General features: G+C 39.6%; 1 protein-coding gene across 2 annotated transcripts in view; it reads left to right on the top strand.

Annotated features, from left to right (window-relative positions):
- The window catches only part of LOC117732666 (E3 ubiquitin-protein ligase TRIM21-like), a 703,346-nt gene that overhangs the window by 353,227 nt on the left and 344,494 nt on the right, over positions 1 to 5,625 (top strand). The gene's annotated exons all lie outside the window — the stretch shown is intronic.

Here is a 5,625-nt window from a genome sequence, read left to right as displayed (position 1 = left end):
TTGATGTCAGTGACTTGTATTTGACCTCAGTGACTTGTATTTGATGTCAGTGACTTGTATTTGTTGTTGTTGACTTGTATTTGACCTCAGTGACTTGTATTTGACCTCAGTGACTTGTATTTGTAGTTGTTGACTTGTATTTGACCTCAGTGACTTGTATTTGATGTCAGTGACTTGTATTTGACCTCAGTGACTTGTATTTGATGTCAGTGACTTGTATTTGACCTCAGTGACTTGTATTTGACCTCAGTGACTTGTATTTGTAGTTGTTGACTTGTATTTGACCTCAGTGACTTGTATTTGATGTCAGTGACTTGTATTTGATGTCAGTGACTTGTATTTGACCTCAGTGACTTGTATTTGATGTCAGTGACTTGTATTTGTTGTTGTTGACTTGTATTTGACCTCAGTGACTTGTATTTGACCTCAGTGACTTGTATTTGTAGTTGTTGACTTGTATTTGACCTCAGTGACTTGTATTTGACCTCAGTGACTTGTATTTGACCTCAGTGACTTGTATTTGATGTCAGTGACTTGTATTTGACCTCAGTGACTTGTATTTGTCCTCAGTGACTTGTATTTGTAGTTGTTGACTTGTATTTGACCTCAGTGACTTGTATTTGATGTCAGTGACTTGTATTTGTTGTTGTTGACTTGTATTTGACCTCAGTGACTTGTATTTGACCTCAGTGACTTGTATTTGTAGTTGTTGACTTGTATTTGACCTCAGTGACTTGTATTTGATGTCAGTGACTTGTATTTGACCTCAGTGACTTGTATTTGATGTCAGTGACTTGTATTTGACCTCAGTGACTTGTATTTGACCTCAGTGACTTGTATTTGTAGTTGTTGACTTGTATTTGACCTCAGTGACTTGTATTTGACCTCAGTGACTTGTATTTGATGTCAGTGACTTGTATTTGATGTCAGTGACTTGTATTTGACCTCAGTGACTTGTATTTGATGTCAGTGAATTGGGAATTGTCTCTGACTTGTATTTGACCTCAGTGACTTGTATTTGACCTCAGTGACTTGTATTTGTAGTTGTTGACTTGTATTTGACCTCAGTGACTTGTATTTGACCTCAGTGACTTGTATTTGACCTCAGTGACTTGTATTTGATGTCAGTGACTTGTATTTGATGTCAGTGACTTGTATTTGACCTCAGTGACTTGTATTTGATGTCAGTGAATTGGGAATTGTCTCTGACTTGCATTTGACCTCATTGACTTGGACATTTCTTTAGTGTCTTATATTTGAACCTCAGAGACTCAAACACGACCTCATATGACATGAAAATTATTAGATATCATACTTTCTTTTTAACAAAGAAAAAGCCCGAAAAAATGAGATGAAGGCAAGTTAAAGTATTTAGTTACTCAATAAAGTTCCTCATATTGGACGTTACTTGAGTAAATGTACTTACAGGTAGTTACAATCCACCACTATAGTCTCATGTTATAGTTAACAGAATATTTGGGGTTTGAGTGTAATAGATTATAGACTGCAGCTTCTTTGAGGCGTAAAATAGCCTTGTGGAGATATTTATTTCCTGTAGATGAATGGATAATAAAAGTAATCATTAGAAGTGGTTGCACCCCCCTGAAGCTCCAACTGAGCTATAAATAAATATACAAGAGAGGAATTTGAGCTTTTTGATATATATATATATATATATATTTTTTTTCTTACAGTATCAGACTTGAAAAGCTTTACCAGTCCGGTCAGCGGCTATTTTCGTCCTCAAAATCGTATTAAGGGACTAGACTGACAGAAGCAGTGCGTGCGTGTGTGCGCGTGTGTGCGTGTGCAGGTAGAGGGGTGGTGGTGTGAGTCCCGAGGCAACCGAGGAACAAGAAGCCGTAAAACTGCAGCGCTGTTTTAAGGGGTCGTCTCCGGTGCCCGTCTCACCTGCCTGTCTCTCTCTCTCTCTCTCTCTCTCGGTACCGAGGTCCGGTCGAGCCGCCATTTCTGCTTCAGAGGACAGCCGAACGGACGAACCGAGAACCATGTTGACGATGCTGACCTCCATGTACCTGATGGTGCAGGCGGTGTCCTCGCAGGTGAGTTGATAGAAAAGCCGCCCGTTTTGACGTGGTGCGTTCAGGGACGCGCAGTCCCTGAACGCACCACGAAAAGACGCGTACCCGGAGCTCATTTATTTGACCGTTAGGGAACCGTTGGGACCGCGTCCGGTGCCACGCGGCGGGTTACGTCATCGTTTTTTAAAATTTATTCGAACAGACTTAACGTCCACGTTCAAGGTGTGAAAATGGCCGCCGTGAACTTAAAGCACCTCCCGTGAAGGTGAAGGAACCCGCCGTCATCTTTAATTCAGCCAGAGTTTTGTCTTCACCTGGCGAAGTTTGTGCCGCAGCGAAGCGGGACTTCCGGTCATGGCCTTCAAAATAAAAAGAATAATTTTTACACTAGTGAATTTGTAAATGTGGCAGAATTAATGAAAACAAAGTGATGAAACTGAGAACTTGAAAAATGCAAATAGCTCCATTTACAGTAATAAAGAAACAATGGTCCATTACTCCGAGGAAAATGACTCTTCTTCTGGTAAATAAAATAATAACTTGTACAGTCAAAATTAGGAGATAGAAAGCCTGAATATTTACTTTATATCTCAACATTTTATTGAATATTATAATAACTGTCGGACAGAACTTGGATGAAATAGATAACATGTATCTGTCATCAACAACATTGTTGTCTCAAAAAAAATAGTGATCAAACTAAACGAAACAAAGTACCAATGAAGTTCCTTTACACAGCTGAAGCGACACTGTTCGCACTTTTATTTTGAAGGCGTAACGACCGGGGGCTCCCTGTGTCGCTGCCGCCTTGATGCAGCAGCAGGCCCCGCTGCAGATTATCAGCACCTCGGTCAGTTCCTGCGAGAGGAACAGAACCTGCTTTACGGAAACTGAACCCGGCACGGATCCAACATGGCTGCCGGTGTCCTTGGTAGGCTGAAGGATGCACAGACCTCTGGTTGTAATTTAAAACCCCACCTCTCTGAAAGAACATCCTCCACCTTCACTTCATATTATGAGCTCTTTGTAGGCAGCAGTCGGTTTTTACAAAATATGTGGACTCCTAAATATTGTGACAGCTGAACATGAACCAGCATCAACGTGCTGCCTCAGGTCATCTGGATGGGGGTCGAGGTCAGGGGGCGACTCCTCTGGTTGTATAGAGGTCTATGCTTCATGTGTTAAAGCTGCATTCTCTCTCCTGACCACCAGGGGGCGACTCCTCTGGTTGTATAGAGGTCTATGCTTCATGTGTTAAAGCTGCATTCTCTCTCCTGACCACCAGGGGGCGACTCCTCTGGTTGTATAGAAGTCTATGCTTCATGTGTTAAAGCTGCATTCTCTCTCCTGACCACCAGGGGGCGACTCCTCTGGTTGTATAGAAGTCTATGCTTCATGTGTTAAAGCTGCATTCTTTCTTCTGACCACCAGGGGGCGACTCCTCTGGTTGTATAGAAGTCTATGCTTCATGTGTTAAAGCTGCATTCTTTCTTCTGACCACCAGGGGGCGACTCCTCTGGTTGTATAGAAGTCTATGCTTCATGTGTTAAAGCTGCATTCTCTCTACTGACCACCAGGGGGCGACTCCTCTGGTTGTATAGAAGTCTATGCTTCATGTGTTAAAGCTGCATTCTCTCTCCTGACCACCAGGGGGCGACTCCTCTGGTTGTATAGAAGTCAATATAAATGACTCTACTTCTCTTGATGTATTCCCTCAGTTAACATTGTAAACATGAGTTTTTGGTCTCAATCTCTAGTTTGAAGTCTTCTTCAATACAGCGTGATGTTCATTTAGTAAATTATGGTCCATAACTGACCATAAAATTGAGTATTCTTTAATATATTTGGTAACTTTATACTTCTACGTCACTACATTTCAGAGACAAATATTATACTTTTAGCTGCACCGTATGAAAGCTTTAGTTCGTAGTTTTCAGATTGATTAACACTAATAATGTCAGATATGTATTTCCTTTCAAGTTTTTATTACGGGACTTGAGCTTGCAGGGGAGTATTTGTATATTGTTGTACTTGTACTTTTACCTCAGGATCCCATCTGAGTACTTCTCCCATCACTGGTGATGATGTCTGCTCTATAAATGTCTGCAGATCAGACAGCTCGGCTCAGATTTGCCTTCCGCGAGGTCGCAGATAACGAGCTGAACGACAACTTAACGGCTGGCAACCGAACCCGGAGACTTCCTGTAGTCTGGGGAGCGAACTTGACCTCAAGCGAAACTTTCACCTTTGACCCCGGGCACCCAAAATAATCCACGAGACGTCGCTGTGATCCTGAGAATCTGGGAAACAGTTTAAAAAAACATCCAAACCCAAATTACCTCCCTTTTAAATTGGGGTGGTAGTATATATAATACCATATTAATATATATATATATAGTGGCAATATATATTTGGGTTTGGATTTTTTTATATATATTAATACCACAACAATCTGCATGGCTGCATAAACTTTGTGTAATTTAAATCGACTCTTATTTTGAAATTTGAATGTTTCAAATTCATTCCGACAGGAAGTTTTTGACAAGCTACCAGAATAAGGTCTGAAAAATTGTTTGATTCTTAAAGAATATTCACAATAAATATTCATATATTTTCATATGTATTCCCATTGCAGGAAATGACCAATCCCATCATTATGTTTTCTTATAAGTATCCCAAAGATCAAGATTCAAGTCTTGGTACAATTTTGCCATCAAACCTGCAACCAGCAGCACTCAGACCGGCATGTTTGGAAAAAAAACTTTTCATTTTAGTGGACCTTTAAGTCACTTAAAGGATCATTACAAGGGCCCCCCGGTGTATGCAGGGTTTAAAAGTCCTTGAATGCTTTCGCTTCCTGATTCATTCCCTTGTTGATGTTTTATTGTCTCAAGTGGCTTCCATTCAGATGGGTTTCCCGAGGCCTTCCTGGTGTTTTTAAGGGAATTCCTGGGGTTCTTTAGTGGGTTTCAATGTCGTTGTTCGAAAGTTATTGAAGGGGTTTAAAAAATCCAAGGAATCCATGGGGTTGATAATAATAATATACATTAAAATAAAAAATATAAAAACCCTCTGAACTTTTACATACCTCTTTAATATTATATATATATATATATATATATATATATATATATATATATATATATATATATATATATATATATATATATATATATATATATATTTATATAGCAGGGATAACAGCATATATATATATGTATATAATATTAAAGAGGTATGTAAAAGTTCAGAGGGTTTTTATATTTAAATTATTATTTAATTACATTTTTTTATCAAGGGATTTACAGTTAATGAGACATTAAATACAAAAAAAGGATAGACTAGAACCCCCGTTTTGAAGCGGTGTCTGCTTCTGCAGTTCTTCCACCAGCCACGCGGTGTCGCTCAAGGCCAGAATGTCAGTTTAAAAAAAAAATAAAAAAATAAAAAATATTTTTTCAGAAAATCATACTTCCGTATATGGGAGTGGGCCGGCGGTGAGACGAGCGCGGTGCATCCTGGGAGATGGCGTTCCTTTTGTCCACTCGGCCTGTTTCGTATTCATAAAAAAGACTACAAGTCC

The sequence above is a fragment of the Cyclopterus lumpus genome, chromosome 1 (assembly GCF_009769545.1).
Source record: "Cyclopterus lumpus isolate fCycLum1 chromosome 1, fCycLum1.pri, whole genome shotgun sequence".
Lineage (NCBI taxonomy): Eukaryota > Metazoa > Chordata > Actinopteri > Perciformes > Cyclopteridae > Cyclopterus > Cyclopterus lumpus.
Note: the sequence above shows the minus strand (reverse complement) of the source record. Positions and strands in the feature narration are given on the sequence as shown.